The 26,348-nt window shown below is 37.6% G+C and overlaps 1 protein-coding gene across 3 annotated transcripts in view; it reads left to right on the top strand.

Moving 5' to 3' along the window:
• Window positions 1–19,653: 19,653 nt before the first annotated feature.
• The window catches only part of KLHL29 (kelch like family member 29), a 748,452-nt gene continuing 741,757 nt past the window's right edge, over window positions 19,654–26,348 (top strand). For all 3 annotated transcript variants that reach the window (XR_012715345.1, XM_075269192.1, XM_075269191.1), the window contains exon 1: window positions 19,654–19,903. The gene's annotated coding sequence lies outside the window, so the exon portion shown is untranslated. The remainder of the gene's footprint in view (window positions 19,904–26,348) is intronic.

Genomic DNA, 26,348 nt, shown 5'->3' with positions numbered 1-26,348 from the left:
ACAGTATACTATAGGTTACATTACACAGCACCTTACAGTATACAATAGGTTACATTACACAGCACCTTACAGTATACTATAGGTTACATTACACAGCATCATACAGTATACTATAGGTTACATTACACAGCACCATACAGTATACTATAGGTTACATTATACAGCACCTTACAGTATACTATAGGTTACATTACACAGCACCTTACAGTATACTATAGGTTACATTACACAGCACCGTACAGTATACTATAGGTTACATTACACAGCACCTTACAGTATACTATAGGATACATTACACAGCACCTTACAGTATACTATAGGATACATTACACAGCACCTTACAGTATACTATAGGTTACATTATACAGCACCTTACAGTATACTATAGGTTACATTACACAGCACCTTACAGTATACTATAGGTTACATTACACAGCACCTTACAGTATACTATAGGATACATTATATAGCACCATACAGTATACTATAGGTTACATTACACAGCACCTTACAGTATACTATAGGTTACATTACACAACACCTTACAGCATACTATAGGTTACATTATATAGCACCTTACAGTATACTATAGGTTACATTACACAGCACCATACAGTATACTATAGGTTACATTACACAGCACCTTACAGTATACTATAGGTTAAATTATACAGCACCTTACAGTATACTATAGGGTACATTACACAGCACCTTACAGTATACTATAGGTTACATTACACAGCACCTTACAGTATACTATAGGTTACATTACACAGCAACTTACAGTATACTATAGGTTACATTATACAGCACCTTACATTATACTATAGGTTACATTACACAGCACCATACAGTATACTATAGGTTACATTACACAGCACCTTACAGTATACTATAGGTTACATTACACAGCACGTTACAGTATACTATAGGTTACATTACACAGCACCTTACAGTATACTATAGGTTACATTATACAGCACCTTACAGTATACTATAGGTTACATTACACAGCACCTTACAGTATACTATAGGTTACATTATACAGCACCTTACAGTATACTATAGGTTACATTACACAGCACCTTACAGTATACTATAGGTTACATTACACAGCACCATACAGTATACTATAGGTTACATTACACAGCACCATACAGTATACTATAGGTTACATTACACAGCACCTTACAGTATACTATAGGTTACATTATACAGCACCTTACAGTATACTATAGGTTACATTATACAGCACCTTACAGTATACTATAGGTTACATTATACAGCACCTTACAGTATACTATAGGTTACATTATACAGCACCTTACAGTATACTATAGGTCACACTGCACGGCACCTTACAGTATACTATAGGTTACATTACACAGCACGTTACAGTATACTATATGTTACATTACACAGCACCTTACAGTATACTATAGGTTACATTACACAGCACCTTACAGTATACTATAGGTTACATTATACAGCACCTTACATTATACTATAGGTTACATTACACAGCACGTTACAGTATACTATAGGTTACATTACACAGCACGTTACAGTATACTATAGGTTACATTACACAGCACGTTACAGTATACTATAGGTTACATTACACAGCACGTTACAGTATACTATAGGTTACATTACACAGCACCTTACAGTATACTATAGGTTACATTACACAGCACCTTACAGTATACTATAGGTTACATTATACAGCACCTTACAGTATACTATAGGTTACATTACACAGCACCATACAGTATACTATAGGTTACATTACACAGCACGTTACAGTATACTATAGGTTACATTACACAGCACCTTACAGTATACTATAGGTTACATTATACAGCACCTTACAGTATACTATAGGTTACATTACACAGCACGTTACAGTATACTATAGGTTACATTACACAGCACCTTACAGTATACTATAGGTTACATTATACAGCACCTTACAGTATACTATAGGTTACATTACACAGCACCTTACAGTATACTATAGGTTACATTACACAGCACCTTACAGTATACTATAGGTTACATTACACAGCACCTTACAGTATACTATAGGTTACATTATATAGCACCATACAGTATACTATAGGTTACATTACACAGCACCTTACAGTATACTATAGGTTACATTATATAGCACCATACAGTATACTATAGGTTACATTACACAGCACCTTACAGTATACTATAGGTTACATTACACAGCACGTTACAGTATACTATAGGTTACATTACACAGCACCATACAGTATACTATAGGTTACATTATACAGCACCTTATAGTATACTATAGGGTACATTACACAGCACCTTACAGTATACTATAGGTTACATTACACAGCACCTTACAGTATACTATAGGTCACACTGCACGGCACCTTACAGTATACTATAGGTTACATTACACAGCACCATACAGTATACTACAGGCTACATTACACAGCACCTTACAGTATACTATAGGTTACATTACACAGCACCTTACAGTATACTATAGGTTACATTATACAGCACCTTACATTATACTATAGGTTACATTACACAGCACGTTACAGTATACTATAGGTTACGTTACACAGCACGTTACAGTATACTATAGGTTACATTACACAGCACCTTACAGTATACTATAGGTTACATTATACAGCACCTTACAGTATACTATAGGTTACATTACAAAGCACCTTACAGTATACTATAGGTTACATTATACAGCACCTTACATTATACTATAGGTTACATTACACAGCACCATACAGTATACTATAGGTTACATTACACAGCACGTTACAGTATACTATAGGTTACATTACACAGCACCTTACAGTATACTATAGGTTACATTATACAGCACCTTACAGTATACTATAGGTTACATTACACAGCACCTTACAGTATACTATAGGTTACATTATACAGCACCTTACAGTATACTATAGGTTACATTACACAGCACCTTACAGTATACTATAGGTCACACTGCACGGCACCTTACAGTATACTATAGGTTACATTACACAGCACGTTACAGTATACTATAGGTTACATTACACAGCACCTTACAGTATACTATAGGTTACATTATACAGCACCTTACATTATACTATAGGTTACATTACACAGCACGTTACAGTATACTATATGTTACATTACACAGCACCTTACAGTATACTATAGGTTACATTACACAGCACCTTACAGTATACTATAGGTTACATTATACAGCACCTTACATTATACTATAGGTTACATTACACAGCACGTTACAGTATACTATAGGTTATATTACACAGCACGTTACAGTATACTATAGGTTACATTACACAGCACGTTACAGTATACTATAGGTTACATTACACAGCACCTTACAGTATACTATAGGGTACATTACACAGCACCTTACAGTATACTATAGGTTACATTACACAGCACCTTACAGTATACTATAGGTTACATTACACAGCACCTTACAGTATACTATAGGTTACATTATACAGCACCTTACAGTATACTATAGGTTACATTATACAGCACCATACAGTATACTATAGGTTACATTATATAGCACCATACAGTATACTATAGGTTACATTACACAGCACCATACAGTATACTATAGGTTACATTACACAGCACGTTACAGTATACTATAGGTTACATTACACAGCACCATACAGTATACTATAGGTTACATTACACAGCACCTTACAGTATACTATAGGTTACATTATATAGCACCTTACAGTATACTATAGGTTACATTACACAGCACGTTACAGTATACTATAGGTTACATTACACAGCACCATACAGTATACTATAGGTTACATTACACAGCACCATACAGTATACTATAGGTTACATTATACAGCACCTTACAGTATACTATAGGGTACATTACACAGCACCTTACAGTATACTATAGGTCACACTGCACGGCACCTTACAGTATACTATAGGTTACATTATACAACACCTTACAGTATACTATAGGTTACATTACACAGCACCATACAGTATACTATAGGTTACATTATACAGCACCTTACAGTATACTATAGGGTACATTACACAGCACCTTACAGTATACTATAGGTCACACTGCACGGCACCTTACAGTATACTATAGGTTACATTACACAGCACCATACAGTATACTATAGGTTACATTACACAGCACCTTACAGTATACTATAGGTTACATTACACAGCACCTTACAGTATACTATAGGTTACATTACACAGCACGTTACAGTATACTATAGGTTACATTATACAGCACCTTACATTATACTATAGGTTACATTACACAGCACGTTACAGTATACCATAGGTTACATTACACAGCACGTTACAGTATACTATAGGTTACATTACACAGCACCTTACAGTATACTATAGGATACATTACACAGCACGTTACAGTATACTATAGGTTACATTACACAGCACCTTACAGTATACTATAGGTTACATTACACAGCACCATACAGTATACTATAGGTTACATTACACAGCACCTTACAGTATACTATAGGTTACATTACACAGCACCATACAGTATACTATAGGTTACATTACACAGCACCATACAGTATACTATAGGTTACATTACACAGCACCATACAGTATACTATAGGTTACATTACACAGCACGTTACAGTATACTATAGGTTACATTACACAGCACCTTACAGTATACTATAGGTTACATTACACAGCACCATACAGTATACTATAGGTTACATTATACAGCACCTTACAGTATACTATAGGTTACATTATACAGCACCTTACAGTATACTATAGGTTACATTACACAGCACCTTACAGTATACTATAGGTTACATTACACAGCACCATACAGTATACTATAGGTTACATTACACAGCACCATACAGTATACTATAGGTTACATTACACAGCACCTTACAGTATACTATAGGTTACATTACACAGCACCATACAGTATACTATAGGTTACATTACACAGCACCATACAGTATACTATAGGTTACATTACACAGCACCATACAGTATACTATAGGTTACATTACACAGCACGTTACAGTATACTATAGGTTACATTACACAGCACCTTACAGTATACTATAGGTTACATTACACAGCACCATACAGTATACTATAGGTTACATTATACAGCACCTTACAGTATACTATAGGTTACATTATACAGCACCTTACAGTATACTATAGGTTACATTACACAGCACCTTACAGTATACTATAGGTTACATTACACAGCACCATACAGTATACTATAGGTTACATTACACAGCACCATACAGTATACTATAGGTTACATTATACAGCACCTTACAGTATACTATAGGTTACATTACACAGCACCATACAGTATACTATAGGTTACATTATACAGCACCATACAGTATACTATAGGTTACATTATACAGCACCTTACAGTATACTATAGGTTACATTACACAGCACCTTACAGTATACTATAGGGTACATTACACAGCACCTTACAGTATACTATAGGTTACATTACACAGCACCTTACAGTATACTATAGGTTACATTACACAGCACCGTACAGTATACTATAGGTTACATTACACAGCACCATACAGTATACTATAGGTTACATTATACAGCACCTTACAGTATACTATAGGTTACATTACACAGCACCTTACAGTATACTATAGGTTACATTACACAGCACCGTACAGTATACTATAGGTTACATTACACAGCACCATACAGTATACTATAGGTTACATTACACAGCACCATACAGTATACTATAGGGTACATTATACAGCACCGTACAGTATACTATAGGTTACATTACACAGCACCATACAGTATACTATAGGTTACATTATACAGCACCTTACAGTATACTATAGGTTACATTACACAGCACCTTACAGTATACTATAGGTTACATTATACAGCACCTTACAGTATACTATAGGTTACATTATACAGCACCTTACAGTATACTATAGGTTACATTACACAGCACCTTACAGTATACTATAGGGTACATTGCACAGCACCTTACAGTATACTATAGGTTACATTACACAGCACCTTACAGTATACTATAGGTTACATTACACAGCACCATACAGTATACTATAGGTTACATTACACAGCACCATACAGTATACTATAGGTTACATTATACAGCACCTTACAGTATACTATAGGTTACATTATACAGCACCTTACAGTATACTATAGGTTACGTTATACAGCACCATACAGTATACTAAAGGTTACATTATACAGCACCTTACAGTATACTATAGGTTACATTACACAGCACCTTACAGTATACTATAGGTTACATTACACAGCACCATACAGTATACTATAGGTTACATTACACAGCACCATACAGTATACTATAGGTTACATTACACACCACCATACAGTATACTATAGTTTACATTACACAGCACCTTACAGTATACTATAGGTTACATTACACAGCACCTTACAGTATACAATAGGTTACATTACACAGCACCTTACAGTATACTATAGGTTACATTACACAGCACCTTACAGTATACTATAGGTTACATTACACAGCATCATACAGTATACTATAGGTTACATTACACAGCACCTTACAGTATACTATAGGGTACATTATATAGCACCATACAGTATACTATAGGTTACATTACACAGCACCATACAGTATACTATAGGTTACATTATACAGCACCTTACAGTATACTATAGGTTACATTACACAGCACCTTACAGTATACTATAGGTTACATTACACAGCACCTTACAGTATACTATAGGTTACATTACACAGCACCGTACAGTATACTATAGGTTACATTATACAGCACCTTACAGTATACTATAGGTTACATTACATAGCACCTTACAGTATACTATAGGTTACATTACACAGCACCATACAGTATACTATAGGTTACATTACACAGCACGTTACAGTATACTATAGGTTACATTACACAGCACCTTACAGTATACTATAGGTTACATTATACAGCACCTTACAGTATACTATAGGTTACATTACACAGCACCTTACAGTATACTATAGGTTACATTATACAGCACCTTACATTATACTATAGGTTACATTACACAGCACCATACAGTATACTATAGGTTACATTACACAGCACGTTACAGTATACTATAGGTTACATTACACAGCACCTTACAGTATACTATAGGTTACATTATACAGCACCTTACAGTATACTATAGGTTACATTACACAGCACCTTACAGTATACTATAGGTTACATTACACAGCACCTTACAGTATACTATAGGTTACATTACACAGCACCTTACATTATACTATAGGTTACATTACACAGCACCATACAGTATACTATAGGTTACATTACACATCACCTTACAGTATACTATAGGTTACATTATACAGCACCTTACAGTATACTATAGGTTACATTACACAGCACCTTACAGTATAATACAGGTCACACTGCACGGCACCTTACAGTATACTATAGGTTACATTACACAGCACGTTACAGTATACTATAGGTTACATTACACAGCACCTTACAGCATACTATAGGTTACATTATATAGCACCTTACAGTATACTATAGGTTACATTACACAGCACCATACAGTATACTATAGGTTACATTACACAGCACCTTACAGTATACTATAGGTTAAATTATACAGCACCTTACAGTATACTATAGGGTACATTACACAGCACCTTACAGTATACTATAGGTTACATTACACAGCACCTTACAGTATACTATAGGTTACATTACACAGCAACTTACAGTATACTATAGGTTACATTATACAGCACCTTACATTATACTATAGGTTACATTACACAGCACCATACAGTATACTATAGGTTACATTACACAGCACCTTACAGTATACTATAGGTTACATTACACAGCACGTTACAGTATACTATAGGTTACATTACACAGCACCTTACAGTATACTATAGGTTACATTATACAGCACCTTACAGTATACTATAGGTTACATTACACAGCACCTTACAGTATACTATAGGTTACATTATACAGCACCTTACAGTATACTATAGGTTACATTACACAGCACCTTACAGTATACTATAGGTTACATTACACAGCACCATACAGTATACTATAGGTTACATTACACAGCACCATACAGTATACTATAGGTTACATTACACAGCACCTTACAGTATACTATAGGTTACATTATACAGCACCTTACAGTATACTATAGGTTACATTATACAGCACCTTACAGTATACTATAGGTTACATTACACAGCACCTTACAGTATACTATAGGTTACATTACACAGCACCTTACAGTATACTATAGGTTACATTATACAGCACCTTACAGTATACTATAGGTTACATTATACAGCACCTTACAGTATACTATAGGTCACACTGCACGGCACCTTACAGTATACTATAGGTTACATTACACAGCACGTTACAGTATACTATATGTTACATTACACAGCACCTTACAGTATACTATAGGTTACATTACACAGCACCTTACAGTATACTATAGGTTACATTATACAGCACCTTACATTATACTATAGGTTACATTACACAGCACGTTACAGTATACTATAGGTTACATTACACAGCACGTTACAGTATACTATAGGTTACATTACACAGCACGTTACAGTATACTATAGGTTACATTACACAGCACGTTACAGTATACTATAGGTTACATTACACAGCACCTTACAGTATACTATAGGTTACATTACACAGCACCTTACAGTATACTATAGGTTACATTATACAGCACCTTACAGTATACTATAGGTTACATTATATAGCACCATACAGTATACTATAGGTTACATTACACAGCACCATACAGTATACTATAGGTTACATTACACAGCACGTTACAGTATACTATAGGTTACATTACACAGCACCTTACAGTATACTATAGGTTACATTATACAGCACCTTACAGTATACTATAGGTTACATTACACAGCACGTTACAGTATACTATAGGTTACATTACACAGCACCTTACAGTATACTATAGGTTACATTATACAGCACCTTACAGTATACTATAGGTTACATTACACAGCACCTTACAGTATACTATAGGTTACATTACACAGCACCTTACAGTATACTATAGGTTACATTACACAGCACCTTACAGTATACTATAGGTTACATTATATAGCACCTTACAGTATACTATAGGTTACATTACACAGCACGTTACAGTATACTATAGGTTACATTACACAGCACCATACAGTATACTATAGGTTACATTATACAGCACCTTATAGTATACTATAGGGTACATTACACAGCACCTTACAGTATACTATAGGTTACATTACACAGCACCTTACAGTATACTATAGGTCACACTGCACGGCACCTTACAGTATACTATAGGTTACATTACACAGCACCATACAGTATACTACAGGCTACATTACACAGCACCTTACAGTATACTATAGGTTACATTACACAGCACCTTACAGTATACTATAGGTTACATTATACAGCACCTTACATTATACTATAGGTTACATTACACAGCACGTTACAGTATACTATAGGTTACGTTACACAGCACGTTACAGTATACTATAGGTTACATTACACAGCACCTTACAGTATACTATAGGTTACATTATACAGCACCTTACAGTATACTATAGGTTACATTACAAAGCACCTTACAGTATACTATAGGTTACATTATACAGCACCTTACATTATACTATAGGTTACATTACACAGCACCATACAGTATACTATAGGTTACATTACACAGCACGTTACAGTATACTATAGGTTACATTACACAGCACCTTACAGTATACTATAGGTTACATTATACAGCACCTTACAGTATACTATAGGTTACATTACACAGCACCTTACAGTATACTATAGGTTACATTATACAGCACCTTACAGTATACTATAGGTTACATTACACAGCACCTTACAGTATACTATAGGTCACACTGCACGGCACCTTACAGTATACTATAGGTTACATTACACAGCACGTTACAGTATACTATAGGTTACATTACACAGCACCTTACAGTATACTATAGGTTACATTATACAGCACCTTACATTATACTATAGGTTACATTACACAGCACGTTACAGTATACTATATGTTACATTACACAGCACCTTACAGTATACTATAGGTTACATTACACAGCACCTTACAGTATACTATAGGTTACATTATACAGCACCTTACATTATACTATAGGTTACATTACACAGCACGTTACAGTATACTATAGGTTATATTACACAGCACGTTACAGTATACTATAGGTTACATTACACAGCACGTTACAGTATACTATAGGTTACATTACACAGCACCTTACAGTATACTATAGGGTACATTACACAGCACCTTACAGTATACTATAGGTTACATTACACAGCACCTTACAGTATACTATAGGTTACATTACACAGCACCTTACAGTATACTATAGGTTACATTATACAGCACCTTACAGTATACTATAGGTTACATTATACAGCACCATACAGTATACTATAGGTTACATTATATAGCACCATACAGTATACTATAGGTTACATTACACAGCACCATACAGTATACTATAGGTTACATTACACAGCACGTTACAGTATACTATAGGTTACATTACACAGCACCATACAGTATACTATAGGTTACATTACACAGCACCTTACAGTATACTATAGGTTACATTATATAGCACCTTACAGTATACTATAGGTTACATTACACAGCACCTTACATTATACTATAGGTTACATTATACAGCACCTTACAGTATACTATAGGTTACATTACACAGCACGTTACAGTATACTATAGGTTACATTACACAGCACCATACAGTATACTATAGGTTACATTATACAACACCTTACAGTATACTATAGGTTACATTACACAGCACCATACAGTATACTATAGGTTACATTATACAGCACCTTACAGTATACTATAGGGTACATTACACAGCACCTTACAGTATACTATAGGTCACACTGCACGGCACCTTACAGTATACTATAGGTTACATTACACAGCACCATACAGTATACTACAGGTTACATTACACAGCACCTTACAGTATACTATAGGTTACATTACACAGCACCTTACAGTATACTATAGGTTACATTACACAGCACGTTACAGTATACTATAGGTTACATTATACAGCACCTTACATTATACTATAGGTTACATTACACAGCACGTTACAGTATACCATAGGTTACATTACACAGCACGTTACAGTATACTATAGGTTACATTACACAGCACCTTACAGTATACTATAGGTTACATTACACAGCACGTTACAGTATACTATAGGTTACATTACACAGCACCTTACAGTATACTATAGGTTACATTACACAGCACCATACAGTATACTATAGGTTACATTACACAGCACCTTACAGTATACTATAGGTTACATTACACAGCACCATACAGTATACTATAGGTTACATTACACAGCACCATACAGTATACTATAGGTTACATTACACAGCACCATACAGTATACTATAGGTTACATTACACAGCACGTTACAGTATACTATAGGTTACATTACACAGCACCTTACAGTATACTATAGGTTACATTACACAGCACCATACAGTATACTATAGGTTACATTATACAGCACCTTACAGTATACTATAGGTTACATTATACAGCACCTTACAGTATACTATAGGTTACATTACACAGCACCTTACAGTATACTATAGGTTACATTACACAGCACCATACAGTATACTATAGGTTACATTACACAGCACCATACAGTATACTATAGGTTACATTACACAGCACCTTACAGTATACTATAGGTTACATTACACAGCACCATACAGTATACTATAGGTTACATTACACAGCACCATACAGTATACTATAGGTTACATTACACAGCACCATACAGTATACTATAGGTTACATTACACAGCACGTTACAGTATACTATAGGTTACATTACACAGCACCTTACAGTATACTATAGGTTACATTACACAGCACCATACAGTATACTATAGGTTACATTATACAGCACCTTACAGTATACTATAGGTTACATTATACAGCACCTTACAGTATACTATAGGTTACATTACACAGCACCTTACAGTATACTATAGGTTACATTACACAGCACCATACAGTATACTATAGGTTACATTACACAGCACCATACAGTATACTATAGGTTACATTATACAGCACCTTACAGTATACTATAGGTTACATTACACAGCACCATACAGTATACTATAGGTTACATTATACAGCACCATACAGTATACTATAGGTTACATTATACAGCACCTTACAGTATACTATAGGTTACATTACACAGCACCTTACAGTATACTATAGGGTACATTACACAGCACCTTACAGTATACTATAGGTTACATTACACAGCACCTTACAGTATACTATAGGTTACATTACACAGCACCGTACAGTATACTATAGGTTACATTACACAGCACCATACAGTATACTATAGGTTACATTATACAGCACCTTACAGTATACTATAGGTTACATTACACAGCACCTTACAGTATACTATAGGTTACATTACACAGCACCGTACAGTATACTATAGGTTACATTACACAGCACCATACAGTATACTATAGGTTACATTACACAGCACCATACAGTATACTATAGGGTACATTATACAGCACCGTACAGTATACTATAGGTTACATTACACAGCACCATACAGTATACTATAGGTTACATTATACAGCACCTTACAGTATACTATAGGTTACATTACACAGCACCTTACAGTATACTATAGGTTACATTATACAGCACCTTACAGTATACTATAGGTTACATTATACAGCACCTTACAGTATACTATAGGTTACATTACACAGCACCTTACAGTATACTATAGGTTACATTACACAGCACCTTACAGTATACTATAGGTTACATTACACAGCACCATACAGTATACTATAGGTTACATTACACAGCACCATACAGTATACTATAGGTTACATTATACAGCACCTTACAGTATACTATAGGTTACATTACACAGCACCTTACAGTATACTATAGGTTACATTACACAGCACCTTACAGTATACTATAGGTTACATTATACAGCACCTTACAGTATACTATAGGTTACATTACACAGCACCTTACAGTATACTATAGGTTACATTACACAGCACCATACAGTATACTATAGGTTACATTACACAGCACCATACAGTATACTATAGGTTACATTACACACCACCATACAGTATACTATAGTTTACATTACACAGCACCTTACAGTATACTATAGGTTACATTACACAGCACCTTACAGTATACAATAGGTTACATTACACAGCACCTTACAGTATACTATAGGTTACATTACACAGCACCTTACAGTATACTATAGGTTACATTACACAGCATCATACAGTATACTATAGGTTACATTACACAGCACCTTACAGTATACTATAGGGTACATTATATAGCACCATACAGTATACTATAGGTTACATTACACAGCACCATACAGTATACTATAGGTTACATTATACAGCACCTTACAGTATACTATAGGTTACATTACACAGCACCTTACAGTATACTATAGGTTACATTACACAGCACCTTACAGTATACTATAGGTTACATTACACAGCACCGTACAGTATACTATAGGTTACATTATACAGCACCTTACAGTATACTATAGGTTACATTACATAGCACCTTACAGTATACTATAGGTTACATTACACAGCACCATACAGTATACTATAGGTTACATTACACAGCACGTTACAGTATACTATAGGTTACATTACACAGCACCTTACAGTATACTATAGGTTACATTATACAGCACCTTACAGTATACTATAGGTTACATTACACAGCACCTTACAGTATACTATAGGTTACATTATACAGCACCTTACATTATACTATAGGTTACATTACACAGCACCTTACAGTATACTATAGGTTACATTATACAGCACCTTACAGTATACTATAGGTTACATTACACAGCACCTTACAGTATACTATAGGTTACATTACACAGCACCTTACAGTATACTATAGGTTACATTACACAGCACCTTACATTATACTATAGGTTACATTACACAGCACCATACAGTATACTATAGGTTACATTACACATCACCTTACAGTATACTATAGGTTACATTATACAGCACCTTACAGTATACTATAGGTTACATTACACAGCACCTTACAGTATAATATAGGTCACACTGCACGGCACCTTACAGTATACTATAGGTTACATTACACAGCACGTTACAGTATACTATATGTTACATTACACAGCACCTTACAGTATACTATAGGTTACATTACACAGCACCTTACAGTATACTATAGGTTACATTATACAGCACCTTACATTATACTATAGGTTACATTACACATCACCTTACAGTATACTATAGGTTACATTACACAGCACGTTACAGTATACTATAGGTTACATTACACAGCACGTTACAGTATACTATAGGTTACATTACACAGCACCTTACAGTATACTATAGGGTACATTACACAGCACCTTACAGTATACTATAGGTTACATTACACAGCACCTTACAGTATACTATAGGTTACATTATACAGCACCTTACAGTATACTATAGGTTACATTACACAGCACCTTACAGTATACTATAGGTTACATTATATAGCACCATACAGTATACTATAGGTTACATTACACAGCACCACACAGTATACTATAGGTTACATTACACAGCACGTTACAGTATACTATAGGTTACATTACACAGCACGTTACAGTATACTATAGGTTACATTACACAGCACCTTACAGTATACTATAGGTTACATTATACAGCACCTTACAGTATACTATAGGTTACATTACACAGCACCTTACAGTATACTATAGGTTACATTATACAGCACCTTACAGTATACTATAGGTTACATTACACAGCACCTTACAGTATACTATAGGTTACATTACACAGCACCTTACAGTATACTATAGGTTACATTACATAGCACCTTACAGTATACTATAGGTTACATTATACAGCACCTTACATTATATTATAGGTTACATTACACAGCACGTTACAGTATACTATAGGTTACATTATACAGCACCTTACATTATATTATAGGTTACATTATACAGCACCTTACAGTATACTATAGGTTACATTATACAGCACCTTACAGTATACTATAGGTTACATTACACAGCACCTTACAGTATACTATAGGTTACATTACACAGCACCTTACAGTATACTATAGGTTACATTATACAGCACCTTACAGTATACTATAGGTTACATTATACAGCACCTTACAGTATACTATAGGTTACATTACACAGCACCTTACAGTATACTATAGGTTACATTACACAGCACCTTACAGTATACTATAGGTTACATTACACAGCACCTTACAGTATACTATAGGTTACATTACACAGCACCATACAGTATACTATAGGTTACATTATATAGCACCATACAGTATACTATAGGTTACATTACACAGCACCTTACAGTATACTATAGGTTACATTATACAGCACCTTACAGTATACTATAGGTTACATTATACAGCACCTTACAGTATACTATAGGTTACATTATATAGCACCATACAGTATACTATAGGTTACATTACACAGCACCTTACAGTATACTATTGGTTACATTATACAGCACCATACAGTATACTATAGGTTACATTATACAGCACCATACAGTATATTATAGGTTACATTATATAGCACCATACAGTATACTATAGGTTACATTACACAGCACCTTACAGTATACTATAGGTTACATTATACAGCACCTTACAGTATACTATAGGTTACATTACACAGCACCTTACAGTATACTATAGGTTACATTACACAGCACCTTACAGTATACTATAGGTTACATTACACAGCACGTTACAGTATACTATAGGTTACATTACACAGCACGTTACAGTATACTATAGGTTACATTACACAGAACGTTACAGTATACTATAGGGTACATTACACAGCACCTTACAGTATACTATAGGGTACATTACACAGCACCTTACAGTATACTATAGGTTACATTACACAGCACCTTACAGTATACTATAGGTTACATTATACAGCACCTTACAGTATACTATAGGTTACATTATACAGCACCTTACAGTATACTATAGGTTACATTACACAGCACCTTACAGTATACTATAGGTTACATTACACAGCACCTTACAGTATACTATAGGTTACATTACACAGCACCATACAGTATACTATAGGTTACATTATATAGCACCATACAGTATACTATAGGTTACATTACACAGCACCTTACAGTATACTATAGGTTACATTATACAGCACCTTACAGTATACTATAGGTTACATTATACAGCACCTTACAGTATACTATAGGTTACATTACACAGCACCTTACAGTATACTATAGGTTACATTATACAGCACCTTACAGTATACTATAGGTTACATTATACAGCACCTTACAGTATACTATAGGTTACATTACACAGCACCTTACAGTATACTATAGGTTACATTACACAGCACCTTACAGTATACTATAGGTTACATTACACAGCACGTTACAGTATACTATAGGTTACATTACACAGCACGTTACAGTATACTATAGGTTACATTACACAGAACGTTACAGTATACTATAGGGTACATTACACAGCACCTTACAGTATACTATAGGTTACATTACACAGCACGTTACAGTATACTATAGGTTACATTACACAGAACGTTACAGTATACTATAGGGTACATTACACAGCACCTTACAGTATACTATAGGTTACATTACACAGCACCTTACAGTATACTATAGGTTACATTACACAGCACCTTACAGTATACTATAGGTTACATTACACAGCACCATACAGTATACTATAGGTTACATTATATAGCACCATACAGTATACTATAGGTTACATTACACAGCACCTTACAGTATACTATAGGTTACATTATACAGCACCTTACAGTATACTATAGGTTACATTATACAGCACCTTACAGTATACTATAGGTTACATTACACAGCACCTTACAGTATACTATAGGTTACATTATACAGCACCTTACAGTATACTATAGGTTACATTATACAGCACCTTACAGTATACTATAGGTTACATTACACAGCACCTTACAGTATACTATAGGTTACATTATACAGCACCTTACATTATACTATAGGTTACATTATACAGCACCATACAGTATACTATAGGTTACATTACACAGCACCTTACAGTATACTATAGGTTACATTACACAGCACCTTACAGTATACTATAGGTTACATTACACAGCACGTTACAGTATACTATAGGTTACATTACACAGCACGTTACAGTATACTATAGGTTACATTACACAGAACGTTACAGTATACTATAGGGTACATTACACAGCACCTTACAGTATACTATAGGGTACATTACACAGCACCTTACAGTATACTATAGGTTACATTACACAGCACCTTACAGTATACTATAGGTTACATTACACAGCACCATACAGTATACTATAGGGTACATTACACAGGACCTTACAGTATACTATAGGTTACATTACACAGCACCTTACAGTATACTATAGGTTACATTACACAGCACCATACAGTATACTATAGGTTACATTACACAGCACCATACAGTATACTATAGGGTACATTACACAGGACCTTACAGTATACTATAGGTTACATTACACAGCACCTTACAGTATACTATAGGTTACATTACACAGCACCATACAGTATACTATATGTTACATTACACAGCACCATACAGTATACTATAGGGTACATTACACAGCACCTTACAGTATACTATATAGCAAGTGCTGGAAAAAAGGAAGCTAAGAAAGGAGGAAAGAATTGCTAGAAAATATAAGAAATACAGGAAAGAATATTTGAAGGATAAATAAAAGTAGGAAATAAGAAGGAAGTAATAGAGAATATGAAAAATAAAGAGCGGAAACACAAAACAAGTTACAATAAAGTGTAAAGAAAAAAGAAGAAGGAAAGGACTGAAGGGTAATAGAGGAAGGAAGGAAGGAAGGAAGGAAGGAAGGAAGGAAGGAAGGAAGGAAGGAAAAGGATGAGAGGAAGGGAGGGAGGAAGTAAGTAAGTATGAGAGTGAGGATGGGAGAAGGAAAGGAAGGAAGACAATGGAAGGAAGGGAGGACTGAAAGGGAAGGAAGGAAAGAAAGGGGAAGGAAGCAATGGAAGGAAGAAGGGTGAAAGGACAAAGGATGTAGTATAAGGATGCAGGGAAGGAAAATGAAAGAAGGAAGGGAATACGGAATAAAGAAAGGAAATGATGATGGAAGAAATGGAGAAAGAGTGTAAAGGAAGGAAAGGAGGACTGAAGGAAAGAATAAAGAGAGAGTAGAAGGGTGAAATGAGAAAGGATGAGAGTCAGGATGCAAGAAAGATGTAAGGGAACACAGAAGGAAAGGAAGAAGGAGGGAAGAAAGAAGGAAAGAAAGGAAGGAAGGAAGGAAGGAATAAGCATGGAAGGAATGGAAGGAGGCCCACAGGAAAAATATGAAAGAAACAAAGTTTAGAGGAAAGACAGTCAATAAGAAATTAAAATATGGAAGGAGTAACATGAAAAAAAGTAAATAAGGGAATAAGGAGAAAAAAAGAAGGATAAAAGAGCAAGATGAAGGGAAAAAGAGTGTGGAATATAGAAATAATGAAGGAAAGAAATGAAAAAGAAGAAAAAAAACAAAGAAGGAAGGAAGGAAGGGGTAAAAGAAAAGGTATGGAACGACTAAGGAAATAAAGTAACAAAATATATTACGTGAAAAGGGAAGGATAAGAGAAAGAACTATCTCAGTTGGAGTGTAGATAGAAAAAAGCAAGTAATGAAAGTAATGAAACAGAAAAGAAACAAGAAAGGGGGAAATAACAAGAACAGGAAAAGAAAGATGGAAAGAAGAGAAAAGATAGAAAGGCAAATATATGATAGATATTAGAGAGATGGATGTGATAGAGACAATAGAGATGAATAATGAATAGAGATGATATTAGATAGATAGACAGATAGATAGATAGATAGATAGATAGATCAGCTACACAATGATTCCTCTCCTCTCTCCTCTTTTCCCCCCGCACACATCTCTATCTCTATAGACTTATATGGGATTATCAGAGACCGCACATAACGGGCAGACAGAACCGTTGCCTGTGTGTACTGAGGACAAGCTGTAGATAAGAGCCGTGCCCCTCGCCCTCTCCCCCGGGTGTGCCAGGCTGGAGCCCCGGAGCAGGAGACATCCAGGGCCGGCTGTGTCTCGCCCGCCTCCCCGTGTGACTGGAGCCCCCTCCCGGCCGTGACGCTCCTGACCCCGCCCCCATCCAGCAAGTAGAGCCAGCCTCGGAGAAGCAGGAGCCAGAAGGGAGCATGGTCCGGATCCTGCAGCAGTCCTGTACCCTGCCTGCACCGCTCTGCTCCCCCGGGCACGGACACTCTGCCTGGCGTCACCCTGCTGGCACTGGCCGGGCAGCCACTAGATCCCCGGGACTCGGAGCCTCGTCAGCCGCACACTAGTCTGGACATTGCCGCCTCTCTATGCACTGGAGGGAGAAGAGGACAAGGACAGGAGCCGCTGCTGCCCGCACTGTGCAGGTAAGGGGCTGTCCAGGCGCTGTGGTGCTGAAGGCTGGGGTTACCCGGAGCCCACCCCTCCAGCCCGACCACCGCTGCACTCGGCGCATCTCCTGCCGGCACGGCTCCGGTATCCTCCTGGTGTGGATGTTGGAGAAGTGAAGCTGCATCCTCCTGTGTATTATTAAGTGCATGTTAATAATCATCCTGTGCGCCTGCGCCCTGCCAGCCAAGAAAGCACAAGAAGGGAGGGAGGTAAGGTTATAAGGGAGAAAGAGAGGAGGAAAAAAAAACTTCCTGCCTTGTCAATGAGGGAGGAGAGGAGCAAGAAGATGCACAAACACCTAGAGGAGGAAAGGTAGCCCAGGAGCAGGGGCAGCTATGTGCCAGACACCTCCATATAGGAGCCCTGCACACCTGACCATGCCAACCATGTGCCAGACACCTCCACGTAGGAGCCCTGCACACCTGACCATGCCAACCATGTGCCAGACACCTCCACGTAGGAGCCCTGCACACCTGACCATGCCAACCATGTGCCAGACACCTCCATGTATGAGCCCTGCACACCTGACCATGCCAACCATGTGCCAGACACCTCCACGTAGGAGCCCTGCACACCTGACCATGCCAACCATGTGCCAGACACCTCCATGTATGAGCCCTGCACACCTGACCATGCCAACCATGTGCCAGACACCTCCACGTAGCAGCCCTGCACACCTGACCATGCCAACCATGTGCCAGACACCTCTATGTATGAGACCTGCACACCTGAGCATGCCAACCATGTGCCAGACACCTCCACGTAGGAACACTGCAAACCTGACCATGCCAACCATGTGCCAGACACCTCTATGTATGAGCCGTGCACATCTGAGCATGCCAACCATGTGCCAGACACCTCCATGTATGAGCCTTGCACACCTGACCATGCCAACCATGTGCCAGACACCTCTATGTATGAGACCTGCACACCTGACCATGCCAACCATGTGCCAGACACCTCCATGTATGAGCCTTGCACATCTGACCATGCCAACTATGTGCCAGACACCTCCATGTATGAGCCTTGCACACTTGACCATGCCAACCATGTGCCAGACACCTGCATGTATGAGCCCTGCACACCTGACCATGCCAGCCATGGGCCAGCAACCTCTATGTATAAACCCTATACACCTGAGCATGCCAACTATGTGCCAGACACCTCCATGTATGAGCCCTGCAAACCTGACCGGACCTGCTTAGTACATACCCTGGCATCCTCTTTACATGCACACCTGACCATGCCAGCCATGTGTGAGACACTTCCATGTAGGAGCACTGCACATTTGATCATGCCAACTATGTGCCAGACTCTTCCATATATGAGCCCTGCACACCTGAGCATGCCAACCATGTGCCAGACACCTCCATGTATGAGCCCTGCACATCTGACCATGCCAACCATGTGCCAGACACCTTACTCCTCCATGCATGCCTGATCAAACCTGCTTAGTACATACCCTGGCATCCTCCAGCCTGGTGTTACCCTACTGGTACAGGTGGCATCCTAGTGTTTACATGGGCACTACATAGAATTACTGCACCCTATCTGCACACTAGATATCTTATCACCTGGTACCCACTATATTGGGCACTAAACACCTTGTAGTACAACTTCTGCCACACCTTGGGCACCTTGCAACATAAGGCTAGCCCAATAAGGTTATTGATCAGTCGCCCTTCTTATATTAACATCCTAATTTTAACCTTGTTTGGGTACTACCTATATGGCACCCTGGCAATACTACTGTACACATATGGGGCAGCAGACAACTAGTACCCTAATATTACTCTACCTGTCTAATACACAGCCACTGAACCCAGTAACCTAAAAGAACCTTTAATGGGCAACAGAGGTTTATATCCCATTGTAAGATCATTTGGTTAATAGACTATATGCTGCCCTTATATGTGAACTGTACATGGGCACTGCTCCCCTGCCATCATATTAAACTTGGGCACTAGTTGCAATGCCCTATAGTAAACTTGTGCACTGGTCTCGATGTCCTTATAATATATTTGGGATTTCCCTGTCATCCTAGTAAACTTGGGCACGGCTCACAATGCCATCTTAATAATGATATTAATGACCTCATTTGTTGCCCTCTTGTTATTCCCCACATTACACACATTGCATTACCCTTACTGACAATGGGCACCCATCATATAATCCTACATATTCTAAGACTGCCTTAGTATGTATGTGGGCACCCATCATCTGATCCTAAATAATAGTAGTGTATGTGGGTACCCATCATCTGATCCTAAATAATAGTAGTGTATGTGGGCACCCATCATCTGATCCTAAATAATAGTAGTGTATGTGGGTACCCATCATCTGATCCTAAATAATAGTAGTGTATGTGGGCTCCCTAGTCTGGAGTTATATGGGTGCCCACATTACATGGTCCTACTACTTACTATATAAGTATACACAGACATGTGACTTTGTATGTGCCCACATTATGTGCCCACGTGATGCCTGACCAGTCTGACTCCATGTGCAAATGTCATCGTCCAGATTTGCTGACGGCCCTGGCAATGAAGTGGGTTAACTATTAAATGGAACCTGACACTAATATCTCAGACATACAGAGAGGGCTTGGCAGGCTAACGGCAACGTGATCCTGTGTTTTTATCCGTCTACTTGGTATTTGAAACCCACCCCTCATTCATAAGAACCCCACGGTGTCCCCAGATGTGCTGGCTTGTCTGTGCCCGTCTGGAATGTGTCATTTAGGATCCTGCTCGGTGTGCCCCTGGGGACGCTGCACACACACACACACACATACAGGGAGGGGGCACCGGCGCTGGGGCCTGGCACGGTTTATTGCACAGCAGCTTTGTTATTATGTCTTATCCTGGATGAGTTCTTGGTGCCCTCCTGCTGGAAGCCAAGCTGTGGATCAAGTCACGGAGAGCGGCTCGTGTTTTGTGCCCTGCAGGTGACTGGCACTGGGGAGGAAGGGGATGGCTGGGGCTTCTTGCAAAGCTGTGAGGGCTTCATGGTTGAACTTTACAAGGACTCCCCACCATGACGTTGTGTAGGGCTGTCATTATAGCTGACGATGATGGTAGTTGTCGTCTTGCTGGTGCTGTTGGTAGTTTTTTCTGTGTTGCGTATCATTTACTTGGTGACTGCGTGTCATGGCATCGGCTCCCTGCTCGCCTGGTATAAGTGTGGACTGCACAAGTCTTCATACGAGGACTAACCTTACTTTCCTACAGTAAATCCTCTGCTACCTCAATATATTCTCTGTATAGGAGTAACCCTATCATTATATGGGTATTACTACAGATCATGGCATGGGCTATCCTACTACAAACCTAACCCTAATACTAAAATGATTCGGGCATTACTCATCCTGGCATAGGGTCCCTTCTATCCGAGTATATTCTCTTCCTTGACGTATTAACCCTATGTAGGCATTACTTATTATGGCATCGGGTCCCTGTTATCCAGTTATATTCTCTTTCTTGGAGTATTAACCCTATATAGGTATTACTTAAAGATGCCATCCCAGTGTTACCCCTTATACCATATTATGTCATAGTGATACTAATCCTACACCTGTCTTGCTTGCTTTGCCACCTGGAAAGTTCACACCAATATATATAAATATATTTTAATTCTGCAAACTTTTTCGCTCTAGTATTAACCCTATAGGACCATAACTAGCCTTATACCTTTCATGGGCACTAGTGTTAACCCTAACCTTGATACTATTAGCTTGCCATATTCTTCGTGGGCACCTACTGTCTCAGAGTTTGCTGCTGTGTATTCTGGCATGAATCTTGTTCCCTGTATTATCTCACACACTCCTGTTATTCCCTGCCATCTTAGCATGCCTTGTACCCCGCTTTCTAAGCATTACTGTCCTACGTTTAACCCTACTTGTAGACCCGCTTTGATTTCTTCTTGGGGCACCTGTATCCTTGACCTCCTAGAACTTAACACTTGACATATTTGGACTCTTCACCTTTCTATGGACAATGTAGTTGCTCATACTAGTAGCTCTTATGGGGTTAATGCCCAGCTGGTTTTAATAGCATTAGCCAAACGGGTTATGAGGACCTTGAAAATCTGGTATTAACCCTATGTGAGCTTTGAACTGCACACAACCATATGTTCAGTGACGGCGCTTCATCTGGAGTTGATATACTGGAGTATTTCTGCGCTCCTTCCATGCTAGCGGGGCGCTCGCTTCTTATAGTCCTCTAGTAAATGGATCACAGAACTCCCAAGCTTGGATCTTAGTTTGCTTGTGGTGTTATTATTCCTTCTGCTGCTCCCTGTTATCAGCCTGTTCTGTATTATTCCTTAAGATATTGAGCTTGTGATGTTCTTCTATATTGTAGTTATTACTGTGGATTCATTTCCTAGAAGACATATGAAAAGGTTTACTTAAGATTTCCCGGGTCCATGTAGTGTTGAAGGAGCTAGACAGCTTCTAGTCTTGTTTTTGTTAAACCTCTTGAGATCTTTTGAAGACCACAATACGCTAAAGCTTCTTAGATGCCCTCAAGTTGGGTTTGACTCTTCTTGAGTATATGAAGAGGGTTTATCTAGATTTTCTGACTTCCTTTTGGGTCTTCAGACTGTTCCATCTTGGTCTTGTTGGTGTTGTTCCCTCTTCTACTCTGCTGAGCTTAACTTCCTTGGCCTTGGATCCCACTCATAATATGTCCAAATATGTCCATAATATGTTCAAAATATGTCCAAACTTCAGTCTTTGTTATACTTCAAGTAGAGGTCAATTCCTGGTTTGTTGCCATTGCATTCTCAAAAGTTTCCACCAAGGAGAGCCCAGAAAACATCTAGAGCAAAGTTCTGAGATGTCTATACCTTCTTCTTCTAATGTCTTTATTTCCCAACTTGATCTTTCTTCTAGAACTTTTGGTACCAGTTGACTTCTTACCATCATGGATGTCCATGTATAAGATTTCTAGATTTTTCTTGTCTTACGTATTTATTATCGAATCTTCTTATTCTAGAATTTACGTCAGCTGTGAACTTCTTACCATCATGGCGGTTTATATCTGAAATATCTATACTTTCCTTGTCTTACGTCTTTATTATATAGTCTACATATTCTTGAACTTTTGGCAGCCATGAATTTCTTTCCATCATGTCAGTCCATGGGGGAGTAAGCTGCTGTCAGAGGCCTATGGTGCTAGATTTTCTCTCCTGAAAAAAATCACTGTGTCCAGTCATGATTTACCCAACATCAACTTCCGCTGGAAAGTTGGGAGACCCCCATAGACAACCAGTCCCAATGAAGTTGGAGGGCTCAGGCAACTTTATTCTAACATCAATAGAGGAAAATAGATATACTGGAATGAAAAAAATATTTGTATTGCAATAGATAGATAGGTAGATAAATAAATAGATAGATAGATAGATAGATAGATAGATAGATAGATGAATAGATAGGTAGATAGATAATAGAGCAGATAGATAGATAGATAGGAGATAGATAGATAGATAGATAGATAGATAATAGAGCAGATAGATAGATAGATAGATAGATAGATAGATAATAGAGCAGATAGATAGATAGATAGATAGATAGATAGATAGATAGATAGATAGGAGATAGATAGCGGTCAATGGTCGCGAAGCTGTGGCTTCTCAGGTCTATGTCAAGTTGAGGTGAGCGTAACTTAAAATCTAACAGCTAGTACTTGTCTTGCTGTGGTTTTCCCAAAAACCTCAGGAATTAAGTATTTCTAGGGAAAGCACATTCCTCCTAACCAGCCGCTAGCTCCTGAGTACTAGTATTTCAGAAACAAGGTTTCCTTGGTATTTACAGTAAATCCATTCCTCATGTGTTAGAAGATGTCATCCTGCACCGCTGCTGTCCTGCTCATCTTATGCATTAGTCGCCTTCCATCTTTTGTAAGCAAGGTCGCCATCCTGATTATTTCTGTTATATGGATAAAAGTGTCTTAGAAATATTAGGACTGATTAATTATAAAACCTTAATAAGCACTAAAGAAGTCCAGTGATGTACAGTATGGCCATAGAGGGGAAAGGAGCCATTACTGCAGCCTATAACATGATGCAGACTATGGTCACCATCCTGTCTATCCATCTACTCTATCTATCTATCTATCTATCTATCTATCTATCTATCTATCTATCTATCTATCTATCTATCTATCCATCTATCTATCTATCTATCTATCTATCTATCTATCTCCTATCTATCTATCTATCTATCTATCTATCCATCTACTCTATCTATCTATCTATCTATCTATCTATCTATCTATCTATCTATCTATCTATCTACTCTATCTATCTATCTATCTATCTATCTATCTATCTATCTATCTATCTATCTATCTATCTATCCATCTACTCTATCTATCTATCTATCTATCTCCTATCTATCTATCTATCTATCTATCTATC

This window comes from Leptodactylus fuscus, chromosome 3 (genome assembly GCF_031893055.1).
Source record: "Leptodactylus fuscus isolate aLepFus1 chromosome 3, aLepFus1.hap2, whole genome shotgun sequence".
Classification (NCBI taxonomy): Eukaryota; Metazoa; Chordata; class Amphibia; order Anura; family Leptodactylidae; genus Leptodactylus; species Leptodactylus fuscus.
Note: the sequence above shows the minus strand (reverse complement) of the source record. Positions and strands in the feature narration are given on the sequence as shown.